Source organism: Polypterus senegalus, chromosome 1 (assembly GCF_016835505.1).
Source record: "Polypterus senegalus isolate Bchr_013 chromosome 1, ASM1683550v1, whole genome shotgun sequence".
In the NCBI taxonomy this organism is placed as follows: Eukaryota; Metazoa; Chordata; class Cladistia; order Polypteriformes; family Polypteridae; genus Polypterus; species Polypterus senegalus.
Genome location: NC_053154.1, coordinates 185,942,759 through 185,961,648, shown reverse-complemented (window position 1 = coordinate 185,961,648; position 18,890 = coordinate 185,942,759).

Here is an 18,890-nt window from a genome sequence, read left to right as displayed (position 1 = left end):
GACACTGGGTGCCGCCAGTCTGCAAAACCGAGCGGAGAACTTGCGTACGACAAGGTATGAGGTACCGTGGAAAAGTGCGTGGCTTTACGCCAAGTGTAGGTTTTATACATCGTGATTTGAACGTGGAAAAGTTCTTACGCAACATTTCTGTGCTCATGCACCGTTTATACGTACATGAGGCCCCTGGTCATTTTCAGCAGCATACTTTTATAACAGAGGATTTCTGGTAAGTAACCCTGTTTCTCAACTGTTAATTTTAAGTATAAGGACTCGTAATAAAACATACTTTCAAGAAAGCTGTAGAAATGTTTAATAATTTTTTGTTGTATATTTAAGATTTACACTGCAAAATGCTTGAGTATTTACATTAGATTTTTAAATAAATGTAAAAAGTACAGCATTGGAATATGTTATGTTCATAATATTTCTAATAGGATAACAACAGTTTACGACAAATAAACCATTTTAAATTGTAACAATTTAAAAAATAGATTTACTTCAGTATAAAACAAGTGAATTGCTCCCAATCACACTAAATGATTTGCCTCAACTTAAAAATTGTGGGTTCAATAAGATAAAAAGAATTATATTGGTTCAGATTGAAAATATTAAGTGTGAATCATTACCTTAATTATTTTAAGTTAAATGGAAGTTATACTTTTTTCAGTGTAGTTTACTGTCAAATAATACAAAGAGTATGCAACACGTGTTACATATATACACATACATATATATATACTGTATATATATATATATATATATATATATATATATATATATACATACACACATACATATATACATATACACATATACAATAATAAAAATAATAATAAAATAGTAATATTAAAGGTTAATGATATATATTAATCTTTGGAATACAACAAAATTAAAATCTGGTAACTATCACACAATCCACCAAGGCTCACAAGATTATTTTTATCTTGGTCATGTTGGCTGTCCCGTTCAGTTATCTACTAAGAGTGAGTGCAGTTCATACAGTATATATGGGTGTGCAAAAATCTTTTAAGTTCTTAGGTCCTCTGAAGGTCTTAATCCAGACCTGCAGGCCACAAAGAACATTTAAAAGATACTTAAACCACTAGGTAGATCGTTTGTTAATTCTAAGATAGCACATGTCAAACAGAAATATAAAACAATGAATTTAGTTTACATAGGAGTTACATGAGTGTTAAAAACCAAATCCTATCAAGGTTAGCCTATCAGTGTTACATGATTTCAAATGTTTAATGCCATGTTCTGTATCATTTGAGAATTACATAGGCAATGAAGCTCAGTAGACCTTAATGTTGAAAATGAAGTATTTTAAGTTGGATCTCAGGCCCCCCACATGTTATCCCTATCTTGTCTGAGTATTCACTGTATGATGTACAGTTTAATGATATAACATTTTCAGACCTGCTAAACTCAACCCAGGATGGTAGGTAGCACTCTTGTAGCACAGGATATAAGACATTAACCAACTTTGATAGTGTGTCTACCATTGAAGAGCCTATTCACCCTCATATTCACAATTGACTAGTTTTGAATTTCGACTTAAATCAACACACATGTTTGATGTATGGGAGTAAACCCTGAATACTGAAGGAAAAAAAAACACGGCATAAGGAGAACATATACAGTCCACAGAGAGAACTGGAGACATGGACTTTGAACTCAGAAACTTTCAGACAGCAATGCTAATACTGCGCCACCATTAGTACAATTTAATTCTCACATAGTGTAAATTGTTTTATTGGGATGAGAGTGAACATGATGGAAGAGATCACATTTGTATTGAGTGGGACAAATATGTAAAGCAAATATCTTGAAATGAATATTATATAATACATACTTCGCACCAGAGACACCCCATCAGTTGTCAACCCAAAATGATCCAATTTAAATTCTATGTTAAACTGGTTGGCTTCAAAATGTCTATTTTTATTAATTTTTTTTTATTATAAGGGTCTGAAATATTCTCTTTTGTAATAATAATTTAATACTCTCACTCTTTTTAATGTCAGTGAACAAATAGTACACATTTCTCATTTTTACCACCTGTCACCCATTTAATCATTGAAAATTCATTAAACATAAAACATGGCAGTGCTGTTTGGTTCAGTGAGAAGAGGGGACATTTATGAGGAAGTGTGATGTTAATGAGAAAGTACAACATAGTGTGAGATGAGTACTAGAGTTGAGCTTTCTGTTGCCAGAAAAAAATGAGGTATGGAATTGGAGAAGTGTATCATTATTACAATACTGTTTCTTTACAACTAAGAGAAAAGCCAATCAAAATGACGCCTTTTATTGACGCCTTCTTCAAGCAAGATGTAAGATCTTGAAGAGAATCTTGCCTGAAGAAGGGGCCTGAGTTGCCTCGAAAGCTTGCATATTGTAATCTTTTTAGTTAGTCAATAAAAGGTGTCATTTTGCTTGGCTTTTCTCTACATTAATAATAGGTAACACGGTACAACACCCTAGTACTATTTACAACTAAGACAAATATTTCTCCTTTACACCACTAGATGGCAGTGCAATATTAAAAGAACTGAATTGACCAATTTTTTAATTTCAATGCATGCAAAGCTCTAGTATTTCTGTATATGGCAGACACTGTGTTCAAAATGCAATTTCTGATAAAAAGTTAAAATTAGATAATTTATTTACTAATTTATTTCCCAGTGCTTGCCTTTATAACTAAAGTTGTGAAAACATACACTAATGTGTATACTGCAAAATTTATTAGACAGGCAGCTGTCATTTCTCAGGATTCCTTTAATAATATGTACAAATTTGCAGTATTTTTGTGTAATTTAAAATGAGATGGTGATCCAGCAGGCACCTACGACAGAATGCCAAGCTTTCCAAGCAACTATCTGCTTAATCTAATTCAGGATCATAGGGGCGATGCTAATCCATCATTATTTAAGTAAGAAATGTAACTATCTATTTTTCATTGATAATAATTTAAACTTTTTGTAATATTTCTATTACTAGACTACAGGAAGTCAGAGGTAACACTGGTCACAAGCACATAATCAGGAGCTAACGATTTAATTAAACTATTTTAAATTATGTAATGAGTATGCCAACAATTTAAGAACTATCATCATCATCAATTAATTAGTCACCCTGCACCCACTTTCACTTGCCTTGTATCAGATCTACATTATTTAGGCATCTGAAATAAATCTGTCAATCTGTATCCATTTTAAATAAAACAACTACAGTGGGTACCAAAGAGTACAAAGTTAAATATGAAAAAAAATAAATGAAAACACATAAAAAACAATAAGTATTATTGTAGTTTTATTTTTTATTAAAACAATTTCCCTATGCCACATGGTGCCTGCCCCATTTAATGCTGCTGCTTCACCAGCTGGCCACTGGGTCTGCAGAGTTTGCTTGTTCTCCCCAAGTCTTTGGGAGCTTATCTCCTGGTATGCCTGTTTTCTACCTACACTCCAAAGATTTTGATTAATTGGTGACATGTACATTTCTACACTGAGTGTGTGAGTGAATGAGCTGTGTGAAAGCCTTGCACCCAAATATGCTCAGACAGGCACCATATCCCTGCATCCCTCAGGGGGTTTAAATGGGTAATGTGCAATAAAAACAATCTAAAATACATAATATTGGCTGATAAAATTCAAATGCACATACATTAAGCATAACTGATTGAATGCATATGCTGGATGACATCTTCTGCCATATAAATAATTGCATTGTGCAAATATCAATTCACTTACATTATGATACCAATAATACATATTGTATTTATAGTGAAAAGTGCATTCAGATAGTACTGGGTCATAAATGATAAGGACAGATTTAAATTAATTTTAAATGTTATATGGTCCTCAAGGGCATCTATAAGTAGAATGGACAAAACGAAAAAATACTAACAGTTAAAAATGTTGGCTGCCTGCCAACCTAACATTTTTAATGAGTAACAACACAACGCAACACTTTTCACATTCAGCACAATGCCAACTTTAAATTCAGACTACTGACAGGTTTGAGCAATCAAGTCAGAGTCACAGAGCGAGGAAGGGCCCAGGGTTTGAGGCTACATCTACAAATATATTAAAAATAAAAAAAACTGAGAAATCACATGTACATAAGTATTCACAGCCTTTGCTCAATACTTTGTCGATGCACCTTTGGCAGCAATTACAGCCTCAAGTCTATTAGAATATGATGCCACAAGCTTGGCACACCTATCCTTGGCCAGTTTCACCCATTCCTCTTTGCAGCACCTCTCAAGCTCAAGGTTGGATGGGAAGCGTCGGTGCACAGCCATTTTAAGATCTCTCCAGAGATGTTCAATTGGATTCAAATCTGGGCTCTGGCTGGGCCACTCAAGGACATTCACAGAGTTGTCCTGAAGCCACTCCTTTGCTATCTTGGCTGTGTGCTAAGGGTCGTTGTCCTGCTGAAAGATGAACCGTCGCCCCAGTCTGAGGTCAAGAGCGCTCCGAAGCAGGTTTTCATCCAGGATGTCTCTGTACATTGCTGCAGTCATCTTTCCCTTTATCCTAACTAGTATCCCAGTTCCTGCCACTGAAAAACATCCCCACAGCATGATGCTGCCACCCCTATGCTTCACTGGCATTCACACTAAAGAGTTCAATCTTTGTCTCATCAGACCAGAGAATTTTGTTCCTCATGGTCTGAAAGTTCTTCAGGTGTCTTTTGGCAAACCCCAGGCGGACTGCCATGTGCCTTTTACTAAGGAGTGGCTTCTGTCTGGCCACTCTACCATACAGGCCTGATTGGTGGATTGCTGCAGAGATGGTTGTCCTTCTGGAATGTTCTCCTCTCTCCACAGAGGACCTCTGGAGCTCTGACAGAGTGACCATCGGGTTCTTGGTCACCTCCCTGACTAAGGCCCTTCTCCCCTGATCGGTCAGTTTAGATGGCCGGCCAGCTCTAGGAAGAGTCCTGGTGGTTTCGAACTTCTTCCACTTATGGATGATGGAGGCCACTGTGCTCATTGGGACCTTCAAAGCAGCAGAAATTTTTCTGTAACCTTCCCCAGATTTGTGCCTCGAGACAATCCTGTTTCGGAGGTCTATTGACAATTCCTTTGACTTCATGCTTGGTTTGTGCTCTGACATGAACTGTCAACTGTGGGACTTTATATAGACAGGTGTGTGCCTTTCCAAATCATGTCCAATCAACTGAATTTACTACAAGTGGACTCTAATTAAGCTGCAGAAACATCTCAAGGATGATCACGGGAAACAGGATGCACCTGAGCTCAATTTTGAGCTTCATAGCAAAGGCTGTGAATACTTAAGTACATGTGCTTTCTCCTGCGGTGGGTTGGCACCGTGCCCAGGATTGGTTCCTGCCTTGTGCCCGGTGTTGGCTGGGATTGGCTCCAGCAGACCCCCGTGGCCCTGTGTTCGGATTCTGCGGGTTAGAAAATGGATGGATGGATGTGCTTTCTCATTTTTTTTATTTTTAATAAATTTGCAAAAACCTCAAGTAAACTTTTTTCACATTGTCATTATGGGGTGTTGTGTGTAGAATTCTGAGGAAAAAAATGAATTTAATCCATTTTGGAATAAGGCTGTAACATAACAAAATGTGGAAAAAGTGATGCGCTGTGATTACTTTTCGGATACACTGTATAACTTAGGGACAATAGCTCTTTTGTTTGATATTCACGAAATTCTATAGTTTGAATTTAATCACACTTTGCTTTTCATGTTATTTGATATTTTATATAGAAACTTTACTAATGACAGCTATCTCAAGGTGCTTTACAAAACAATTCAATGTATAAATTCAAAGTAGTTAACAAAGTATACATTCACAGAAAATCACTCATTTTGATAGGATATTCTTCACACAGATCTGCATCTCATATAAACAACCGAATGAGAACAAAAAATCATTACTACTGAAATTGCTTTAAATACAGAAGTGCTATATGAAAGGTGTACAAATATAACAAAAACTAAAGTCCAAAGATCTTGAAGCAATAGTCATGAAATCCATCCATTAATAGATCATGGAACCCATCCCAGCAGCATCAGAGACAAACAGGGAAAAAACTAATGCACACATCCATACTTAATTATGTTGGCCAATATCAAGTCACTTTCATAATTCTCACCTCTTCATCATTGAGTTGAAGAAAATTGGAATACTACAAGAAAAAGAAGAAGAAAAAAACACACATACAAATAATATGCAGACTCCACACAGCCTGAGGCTAAGACAGCACCAGTAAACCACTGTGCCAGTGTGTTGCCCCCTAGTGACAAATGAATAAAATATGACGTTGAACACCCATTCTATAGTGAATCCTTTAATCCAGTTCTGTATTATAGGAATTGAAAGCTATTTTGCCAGCAACCAGATGTGGATGTTGTGCCAGTTCACTAGTTTCATGTTCCCAACCAGACAGCCAGTTTATTATCAGAAAATTGTTCTAATACATGTGAAGGTAAAGATTGTGTAAACTTCATACCGACAAAGCTAAAGTTTAGATACTTTAGGAACCAAGGATTCCAAAGCTGTGTGGCAACAGATGTAATCACTATGTTTTTGTAATTCTGTAAAACCCAACTTGGATGCTAAATGGCAGATTCAATACTAGTTATCTTCATACTCTATGTTAAAACAAACACTTGGCAGTCATATTCAAATACTGCTAAACCTTTCTTATTCTGTTCAATATTCTAAAGTGGTACTTGGTGCCCTGCTCTTTTTAATCAGTAAGTGAATCCTGCTAACAGAGGCAAAAAAAAACTAAGACTCAGGGCCATGAAGTGTGTAATGACATGGATCCAAAATAGAGAAATGCTAGTAGTGTAAGTTAGTTACATGATAACAAGTTGGCAATGAAGAAAAACGCTGTTTAGTGTATTTTGAACATATAATTACATACATTGCATTAAGTGTTAAAAGCAGTTTTTTGTTTCTATGGTGTTTTTGATGTTTTTTGTTGCAAATTAATTTAATAAAAGGAATATTTGCTAATGTATAGATATCAATTTGAAGTTAAAATGCGAAAACATTTGTACAAATCATAAAATTCTTAAACCTGTATAATTGAATTCAAGGCTGGTATTTGTATACCACTAAGTGTAAGGCTGGAACCAATAGTGAATGGAATGCCAGTCACAGTGCACCAGTTTGGAACTGTGTGAAGGAAACCAAAATGCCCATAGAAATGTCCATGCAGATACTAAATACGGGAAAATCAGCAGACTGCACAGGCTTAGAATGATGTCTGCTTTGCCAAATATACAGCCCTTCTTAAATTCTGAGATCCTAAGAGACCTTGTGTTTTTTTTTCTTTACTGCCTTTTATCACCTACAAGAGGATGCCTAGGCAGTCTGACATACTGTATTTTAGTCATATATGCTGGCTTTTGTGTAAAAATGCATTACCCTGATACTGGTGTTGTGAATGTATGTTTGTCTGCATCCAGTGTATGACAGAGGTTAGTAGTGTGTTAATTACTGGATCTATTGGAAGCAAAATCATTTCTTACCCTTCAAATATATTAACAACATCTTCATATTTGGGGCATGGACAAGGAACAAAAAAAAAATGCTTCAGAATTCTGTAAATTAAAATTTCCCTGCTGAATACATAAAACATTACTAAACAAATTAATTGTTCCTATTTTTACAACATATTTTATGTTTCTTAAGTTTCATCACATAATATGGGCTATATAGCATACTGAATATTTTTTCTTTAACTACTACATGAAGGGCAACCAATACAAATTGCGTATGAATTGTCCAGAACATGATACTGTTAACTCTTAAAATCAGCATAGCAATTAATATACTGGGAGCAATGAATGCTGGAATGCTTTTGGAGTAAAAAGAGAGGTAGGAGGAGGTAAAGGAATGATATCTTTTCAAATAAAATATACATGGAGGTGTTAAATGCAGTGACTCAAATGGAAAAATGCTAATCTAGTTTTACATAATCGTCTCCATATTTGCATAGTAATTACAGAGTTAATTATTAGCTAATGGTTTAGCTGTTCATTTAAAAATGCAGGTAATACAGTATAAAGCATTTCAAAATCTTTCACAGAGCACACCTCACAACTCTGCTAAAAATATTCAAGAACAAAGTTTGTTCAAAGTAACAAGATCACATACGCTGTGGTTTTCAGGATCAAAGTCTTTAAACATTTGGAAAGAGTATGTCAACGTTCTTGAAAATGAGCCTAGGTTAGAAAAATAACTGTCAGGCATTAAAAAAGGAACAGAGTTACAAGTCTATCTGGGAAAGCTCTCCTCAGAAAATGCTATAATGTATAATTTTCTGGACCCATTTTATTGGAGCCAAGGAAGAAACCAACTGTGGATGGAGCACCAGACACCCCAGGGCAAATATGCCTAGTATACTGGCCCCATTTACAGATGGCAACAAATTTAGCAAACAGGTGTTAAAATAATATTTTCTTCTCCAAAAGAGTATTACAAAGAGTCAATCCCAACAACAATGGGTGCAAGAAAGCTTTACGTGATTTGCTTTCCATATCAGGGTGCACTTTTACAAACAGCCACATGCGTACATGCCAAGCAGATTGAAGATTGCCACAAAATGAGCTTCACGTTCTTAGCTTTTAATAAAAAGGAAGCCTCTGCATAAATCAATGGAATTATCGGTGTCCTTTTCAGAACTGGAAATTTAGCCATTTATTAAATTATCTGCCATATTGCTCCCACAGAATATAGTGAATTTCTTCTATCAATTGATTAATCCACCTTGATAAAATGATTTGTCTTTGTGTCTGTCTGTGCATCAGTCTGGATGCTATGACTTTATCATTCAACAGATGGCATATCACAAACATTCTTAGTAATAAAATGCATGGAATTCCTCATTCCAATAGATGGTGCATCACAAACATTAACACTGCTTTTACAAATCCTGTACTACATGACATATAGCAGATACATATTAATTGCATGGTGAAGATAAAAGTGAGACAAAAGAGAAGCATAGGTGGGATAGCAAGACCTGAGAAAAGAAACTTACTACAGGAAACAGGGTTGGCAACAGGGTGCTAATGAAGGAATCAGAAAAATTGAGGCAGTGAGAGCACTTGCGGTACACTGATGTTCAATAAGTAATACGGCTGAGAAAACCAGCTGTCAATGCTGAAGGATGACTAGAAACTAGCATTAAGTGGAACAGCTATTATGGGATCTATACTGTAGGGGCTATTGATAGACACCAAGGACAGGTGAGTCTATGAAGTGAGCTGTTAAGGCGAACAAAAGGCAGGAGGCCTTGAGAATGATCGATTATGGATTAATTATTTTTGAAACCATCATTCTTAACACAAGGTGATCAACAATGGTGGAATATTTTTAAATTAAAGAATATTCTTTTTGGTATATTAAAGTGATGAACATTTTCATTACTGTTTTTTGCCTTATTATGTAATGTACTGCTGTACTGTTTTGGGAAAATTTAGTTTACTTTATACTATTTACAGATTTGTACACATGTTGACTTCATTCTAAATTAATTATAATTATTTTAAAAAAGCCCTAATCATAGGGATTTATTCTAACTAAACTCAAAACACACAGATGCCTTATTACAGTGAAATTCATTATTATGCAAATATGCATATTTTACAATGAGATGCATATTAATGATTATTAAGGTTTCATTAAATTTGAGTAAGGAACCCACACTGCTTCAGATAAATTTTGGTGTCTGCTGATATCTTTAGACATTTAAGTGTTAGAGTGTTACACAGAACCTAATTTAAGTGGAAGACTTAATTCATAACTAATAATGAGAAGTGTATGCAGGGTAGTAAACAGATCTAATGTATTCAAAGAACATACTACCAAAAACTGGAAACATAGGACAACTGCTACATTCAAAAAGGTGTACAATAAAGTAAATACAGGAATAGTAATCGAATGAATGAAAATAGTTCAAGATATACACATAGAATAAATGAAATGATATTACAATGATGCAAAAAAAAAAAAAATCCCACTTAAATCAAAACAGATAAACATATTGTAAAATGAATAGACTTGACACACTTAAAAAGGCTTGGGGCAGCCACCCGTTTATTATTCCTGGCTGCAAAAGGCTTTTTAAATAGTATGGAGATGTTCTCAGTACGGAGTCCAAAACAGAACTGCTGAGGGTTTGCAAAGATGGCGGCTTTAAGGGATCAGACAGGAAGTGACATGAGGAAAACGGAAGTGATGTTCTTCTGATGTCAGATTCTGTGCCAGAAGTTCTGGGCGCCGGAACTGGAAGTGACGTCATCTGCTCTGAATCAGACAGGCATTTTCCCGTGGCTGGTCTGCAGAAATAAGCGGAGAAGGTTTAGTGCACCCCGCCACCCCCTGGCCTGGTATGGAATTACCATTGCTTGGTCCATATAACGTCCTCATATTCGCACGTGTGTCGCAATATATATACAGAAATAAGTAAAAATGGCAACACATACTTAACTGGAAACAAGTAAATTACTTGTTAAGCATCCCTAAATGCCTGGGGCCAGAAATACTTCAGATTTTAGACTATTTACCTATGCGTAATGAGATATCTTGCAGACACATGTGATCAATTAGGGAAATGCACATAATAGTTCACAGCACAAAGCAGCTACTATAATGTGTATTGACGTGACAAACATATTGAACCTCAAAAGTGATAATTATGTATAGACTGTATTGTAATTCTCTTCTAAGAGGACCGATGATATGTATTTGCACTGAAAAACTTTTTGGTTTACCACCACCTACCTTTTGTCACTTCTCAGAAAACTGGCTGGCAGGTCAGCAATATTTCCACCAACCTTCACTCTAACGTGCTTGCTGTGCTGAACTCCTTTACCTGACTGGTGAGGCATTATATTCAATTTTTAATATAGTGTAGGTGCACATACATAACACAAAGACCTATAAATACCTGGGAATGGAGCTGGATGACAAATTGGACTGGTCTGCCAATACTGATGCTCTGTGTAAGAAAGGTCCGAGCCGACTATACTTCCTTAGAAGGTTGGTGTCCCTCAACTTCTGCAATAAGATGTTTCAGATGTTCTACCAGACGGTTGTGGCGAGTGCCCTCTTCTACATGGTGGTGTGCTGGGGAGGCAGCAAAAAGGACGACATCTCACGCCTGGACAAACTTGTTAGGAAGGCAGGCTCTATTGTAGGAATAAAGCTGGAGAGTTTAACATCTGTGGCAGAGCGACGGGCGCTAAGCAAACTCCTGTCAACCATGAAGTATCCACTGCATCCACTAAACAGTGTCATCTCCAGGCAGAGGAGCAGCTTCAGCGACAGACTGCTGTCACTGTCTTGCTCCATTGACAGACTGAGGAGATCATTCCTCCCCCACACTATGCGACTCTTCAATCCCACTCGGGGGAGTAAATGCTAACATTATTCAAAGTATTATCTGCTTTTACATGCATTTTTATTACTCTTTAATATTGTTTTTTTGTATCGGTATACTGCTGTTGGATTATGTAAATTTCCCATTGGGATTAATAAAGTATCTAAGCATATTTTTAACATATAAAGTCATTTTTCAGTTTCCCTAATGTAATCAGAGCACTTTACTGGACTCATACTGCCTAGCAAGAATGAAGCTATTTTTGTTAAACAGAGACATTTAATGAGCAGGTAAGTCATCTGTGTCTATGAGTTTTGAGGCATGTTGACATACACACATTTACAAGATGATTGCAAATTATAAAAAGCACATTGAACAACAATGTGCATACTGCAGGTTTATAAATAATATTTGGCATAAGCAGTATTTTTTTTTGGTGTTTGCATAATTTTATGTTCAGATCCAATAAAAGTTTTAAAAATGAGATCCCGGATAGTGATCACAGGGAAAAATAGCACCTCTACTACTTTCCCTCAGCCAAGGATATATCTCTTTGAAATCCCAACACCGAAAGTGTAATGCGGTACAATTTGCTCTGTCTGCCTGTATATATTTATATATTATCACACATGTGCTCAACTGAAGGTAATTCCACACCAGACCAGAGGATGGCAAGGTGCAATGATCCTTTCTCTTTTAATCGGCAGACCAACCACGGAAAATTTAACTTGGATTCGATGATGTTGCTTCTGGTTCTGGCCCTGAGGATGTCAATTCTGGTTTCCTGCCCTGATGACATTACTTCCCCTGCCTGACTTTAAAGCCGCCATGTTTGCCTGTCTCTTCATTCATTTGTTGGACTGAAGTCTGTTAACCTGTACCAAACCTTCATCATTGTCAGTCTACTTCAAGTATACAGTGGACTGCCCCCAAACCTTTTCCTGCATTTGTCAATTTTTTTCTATATCTATCTCTATCTCTATCTATATAGTAAAGGCTGAGAGGCGCCAGTGATCCACATACTCCAAACACAGATGCACACACACACACTCCTGGGTTAAAATAAAGGAGTTATTACCACAAATACCTTGGATAAAACAGACAAACAAGTGGTTTCCTCTTCTCTCTCTCACTCCACACTGCTACTCCTCCAACAAGAGTGTTGCCTGTGTGGTGGCCCGGGCTAAAAGACCCCAACAGCAATTTATTTTGGTTTATCGTTTAAGTTTGTTACACCCCTTTGGGACTCGATCAGCCTCCGTGTTCTCGCTCACTCGCCTCGATCGGGTACCTGGACACAAAGAGAAAAAAGGGACAGATATCCCGTGGCCGCTGCCCCTGCCGCCAACACCACTTTTCCCTCCGGACTTGGACTACCGCGCCGTAGTCCACTCTCTTCAGGTCCTGACGACTTTGCCCTTGCAGCCAGCAGCAAACCACTTTACAAAAAGTCCAAACGTTTAGTCCCTTCACAGCAGTTCGAGACACCTTTCTTCCAAGCAAGCACCCCAAACAAACAGCAGCGGCCATCTTAAATCCTGTCTCAACCCCGCCCCAACTACCTTGTTAGTGATTGTCCAGCGAATCAATCGCATTAGGGGCGGGTTCACACAAGACCTGCATTGCTGTCCAAGGAGCTGCCAGGGTAAAATAAATTAAAGCAACATACACATAATAAAAAAAAATGATGCTCCTCACACCGGGACACAACACCTGTCTCTGCTCTCGGCTCCAATGTGCCAAAGCAGTGAAGTCGCTATTATGGAGGACCTGGAGTACTTCTAGTGCCAGTGCTTCACCTGTTGGAAGCACTTTGGTGCCACACAAAAGTCCCAAATAGTAGGGAATGTAACTCCCTACAGCTGCACTTGCTAGAATACAATTCCCAGCATTCCCTGCTGGTGTCTGAAAGGGCACTGATATTCAGGGCTCCTGACATGTAGTGTATAGGGGGAGACAATAAAGCAGGAAATATTGCTCTCCCCTGCCCTTCCATGTTATGTGCATCCCATCCAGGTAAGGACCCCTAACCAACTTCAGTTGTATATAATAAATGTAATGTTTATATTAAACTGGGCCTGAAATCAGTGCAGGTTCTCAACTTGTGTCCAAAATTGCTGGAAAAGAATCATACATAAACATTGGATGCATAGGTGGATGGATGGGCTGAATTGTGTGAGCCTAGAGTAACAAAGTTTAATGACTAACACAACAGACTCAAAATAGCCCAAATAACAGGAACAAATAAAAGTTTTCAACTGCATTATACAAACCCAAATGTAGTGTTTAGAATGAAAATGATAGTTCTAATGACAATTTTAATTGATTTTTTTAATCTTAGTCCCAGGGGAAATTCATTGAGGTAAATGGTCCCAAAAACGTGTTTTGTAATGTACAAAATGTATAACTCTTTATTCATTAGAAAGCACCTCTACAGGATTGCAAAAGTAAAATGAGAAGAGGCAGAAGCAAAAAAAGTACCTTTTAGCATTATTTTTATTCTAGCCACATGGCATTTAAACTAATGCTTCATCACTCTTGGCATATCTGCAATATCTTTTAAAAACACTATAAAAATGCAGTTTTAAAAAAACTGTTTTGGTTAGCTAATAGCTTTGTTGCAAAATTTAACTCATCTATACACCTTCATGACAGTTTTCAAGGTTTCCCCTTTGCTACATGACTTGGTGGTTTGTTCCATTTTAGTCTTAGTTTGATGCTTAAAATATGTCAAGGGTAGAGGCACTTAATGGGGACTTTGAATATATAACATATATTGGAATACTTGATTTGACAAAATGTGTGTCCATGTGTCTCTTATCCAAAATCATTGTAACTGAGAATTGGTATTCAACTTTTTTTCTTTGATTAGATAAATATAAAAGCACTGGTCTGACTTTGTACAGAAAAGGTGAAATATATTAACAGATTATGCCACCACTGGTGGCCACAACTGGTACCACTTACCTATAGATGTGTTTTAGATATGCAGGTGTGAAATTTTGGTATCTGGTTGAACACACTACAGAAGCACCATTTAGCTATAAAGCAGCATCATTAGGCAACATTGTCATGTAAACATCTTCAACATTTCCACGAAGTTTACACAGATTTGGGAGATAAAGTAAATCATACAGAAGCCCACTAAGTGGCCCATATTATTCTAGGACAATTTTTCCAAGGATTGCTTCTAATGAAAAGGAAGAAAATTTTCTGAAGAAGCAAGAGTTAATTTTCAATATTCAAATTCCTAATGTAACTCCTCAAGATCCTGCCTTTAAAAGATAAAAGCTGAAATAAAAATGTCAGCATGCTATTTATAGCTATTAAGTGCAGAAATCAAAACAAGGACAATTTCAAATGCTCCTCAAATATGATTTGGACTAATCAAATCCGCCACAGACAGACACTGGGTGCACTTATGCTTTATTGGATATATAAACACATAATTTTGGTTGGTGATTGCATTACCCATGTTGTAGACTGCATTATAGCAACTTGTGACAGTTTTCAATGAAACGGAGAGATAGAGAAATATGCCGTGAAGGTCACAGTCTTTATTATTGTAACAGCAGTCTTCATTTTGATGAAGGATTACTGTTATTGCCTGTGTACAGGAGCGACTTTACAAGGTCACCTTCTGATCTATTAAAAACCTACTTGGCTGGTAAAACAAACATACTGCATTTCAGCCAAACAATTAGAAAGCACTTTTTACTACATGTTGCAGTTGATGCATTTTTGCCTACATTTTCAAAAAATAACATATGTTATTCTACATTCCTTTTTCATCTCAGGTATAGTATAGAACAGAAGGAAAGTTTGGCACAGAAAAGGGAAAAAGCCCACCTAATTCCCAAAAAATAGGGAAAAAGGCATACTGGGAGTGATGTTATCTATCATGCCAATGTGAAAGTAAGGAAATTCCTCTGGATGTACAGCAATAGGCCAGGACATCAGGGAAAACAAAGAGATTCATGATCTAGAAAGATATGTACAATGTACCCTGGGATGTTAGAGAGGGGTCAATGCACACAGTGACCGGGATGCCTGATCTTGAAATGGGAAGGTTGGCAAGAGGGCAGAATACACTCTGACAGATAATAAGAAATATATGGCTCCAGATCAGAAAAAGTGGGACAGTGTCAACCATTTATTAGTTGGGTGCAGGAGGTCTGGCAGCAGGGCAATTGTTTCCCTCAAACCTCTTAGGTGGTATCACATAGCCCCTGGATTCAAGCAGTGGAAACAATATGTTCCTTTTTATAAGGCTGTCCAAAAGCTAGCTTAGAGATCTGGGTTTTTAAAGAGCTAAATAGGATAATGTCAATGTCTGACAGGGGACACTGTTGTTTGGTGTACCTAAAACATTACAGATTTGGCCCTAAATGCAAAAGTTATTTCACTATTGTCCAGAAAAGACTTCATGAGAGGATTTACAGATACCTGAAATCAGAAAGTATGTCAGCTTAGAGCTAAAAGGTGAGTTGGAGAGATGTCTCACTGGAAGCAGGCAGAAGGAGCAAGATAGAAAGGAGGAAAAGCAGGAAAATTGTTACTTTGCACATTTTTCCATACCTTTGGTTTCCTTGACATCATACCAGGTATAGAAGGATCACCACAAACACCTCTACCTATCACAAAATAGAAGCATGCTGAGAAGTCACAGACTCAGCACAGAGGGTACAATACTTTAGTTGTGATTTAAAATTCTAAGAGGTAGCAAGTCCAAGGCATCACAATGACTTCTCCAAAAAGGCTAATGCTACCAACAGCAAAAATATTGAAGACAAAAAAATAAAGTTTTTTGATTATAAGTAATTAACAAAAAGGTGCACTTTTTTGTTATCAGCCACACACAAACTACTATGTAGCTAGCACATCAGTCATCTACCTTTCCCAAAAGTTATACAATACTGTCATTAATTTGTCATAACCATACTCAGGCTCATTAACACCAAGAGCTCAGATGGCAGTGATAAGTAAAGCCTGCAAAGTGTGAAGCAATGTCTTTTTGTAACTGATGATAATAAATGTTTGGTTTTTAATAGTCTTTCGTAAAAGTTGCATTTTTCTTCAATTAGCAGTTGACAATATAATTCTAAAAGAAGTACTTTCTTAGATACTTGTGATAGTTTGAATTACTCATTCTATTCATTAATTAAAAAAATAATAAAATAAACACTAATGATGGTGTTATTTTTGCTCCTTCATATACACATTGATCTTAATAAACCTAAACATTATCAGTTTTTAAAAGGATGATGATGAAATTTCTGAACCCCCTAGAAGGCTCAGGAGGTAACTGCTCTTCTGTTCATATCAATAAAAAAGATCTGATAATTGACTTTTGATCATAGGCTGTCAGCGTTCTTGCATTAGTGTTTGGTAAAGGTACCTACCAGCATTTTATATTGTTTCCCAGTGATTTTTATTTGCCATTCTTTACAGTTATCCACCACTTTTCCATGTTAACAATATTACTGGATTGCATGTTTAAACTGTGTTACATATTATTTTATATGGGTTTGAGGTCAGAAGTTTCAGTGATCCACATACAGTTACTTTTGAACCAGTCATCATCTGGTCCAACTCACCTTTTCATATGTTGAAACATGTTTTCATGTACTTTATTCTACTGATTGTTCCACTTTCACAGCTGAAGGGAAGCATTCAATGACACAATACATCTAAGACCAGCATTCTCTGTAAACAGAACAGTGTGAGCACTATGGGCACTATGAGGTGAGACCATCATTTTTCACTTTTCTGGTCACTGACTATATGAAGTTTGCACATTCTCAAAACATGCACCCTGTCAAGGTTTCATGGGTAACTTTCACCTGATGGTAGAGGGATAGGCTCTGAATTCAGATGACCCTTAAATTAAAACAGCACTTTCAGAAACAGAAAGGTAGTTGGACACAATGGTTTGCCACTTACTCAGGCTTTTTTAATTAATAGCTTCTTTAAAATTCATTTATACTCCAATACTCCACTAGAATCTAGATATTTTGTACTTCACCTTAATCAATATGATATGAATGGTCCTAAATAACAAATAAAGATAAACAAAGCAGTTGGCCAAGTGCTGTTTTACTTCACTTTAAATCAACATATAGACAGTGTCAAAGAATGAGCCTAAAAGAATACTGCCTTGTAGCACTCATTTCTTTAGCAATGAAGTGCTTGAAAAGTGTACACATTTCTGAAAACTCACTTTTGAGCTCCCTAGGGTAGACTAAAGGTGATGAAGATAAGCAACAGACACCCAGAGCCCCTCACCGTTGCTGCTTAAGCTTCAAACAACAATCCCCCCTTATTCTTGACTGAATATCCTCATTAAATAACTACACCATCAAATTCACTGCTGATGCCACAGCAATCACACAAATCTGAGACAATGACAGAATCTCCTATAATAACTTGACCCATATAGATTTTGAAACACCTGAATGAAAATAAATAAATAAATAAAACTGAAGGAAGAAACGGTCATTTATTCTGAGCACTACAGAAATGAAGTCTGTGAAATTATCAAGGGTCCCATTCACCAAGACACATAATCTTATCAACTGTATCATCAGAGTGAGTAGCATGTTCAGAAACATATTAAGTTGGCAACCTAACTGTATGACCAATGTCTTCAGAGTTAAACTTCACTTCTCTGTATATGCTGTACAATTTTTGAAAATTGCTTTTTTTTCTTTGATATACTCTTTTGTTCCTTTTTTTATTTACCTGTTTTTTTAAATTCTTAACTCATTTAATTTTCATTACACTTATCTAGGCAAGGGTTACAGTAGCAACATCTTGAGCTAGAAAATCAGCTCATTCTATTCTCAGCATAGTTTTTCAGTTATATAATCGCTCCACTGTATCCAGGGTGTTACCCTTGTGAACTGTGCCTTGTACAGTTCCCAAGGAATTCACCTAGGAATATCATGAAGACTTGTGAAGCCACCTCAACAGGCTCCTCTAGGTCATGAAAAGGAGCAATTCAAGACCTCCTCACACATTGCTGAAGCCACCACCCTGTCACAGAGAATGAACTCAGTAACCTTGAGCAGAAACCTCATTTTTTGCCTGCTTTGACTCATGACCTCTTCTTGTTAGTTACTACTCAAAGTGTTCAATTATAGGTGAGAATGGGGATTTAGATTGACTGACAAATTGAAAACTACATCTGAGGACATAGATCCTCTTCAGCACAAGTTAAATATCTATAAAACTGCCAACATTGAACCAATTCGTTGGTTTATTTCATTATTACTTCCATAATTTTGAAGCACCTTCCTGAAGATACCACAGGGAAAAAAAGTCATTATTGTAACTTTCAGAACTAAATATTTTAATAACACTTTAATGTACTGGATACATATGGCAATAAAAATGTGCCATGACGCCATGCATGTCACAACTAAGCAGAATTATTGTATTGTGGACAGATACTCTTAATTCATTTCAAAATCTGAAGTCTGTTGCTCCTTTAAACACATGTTTACTCCACATA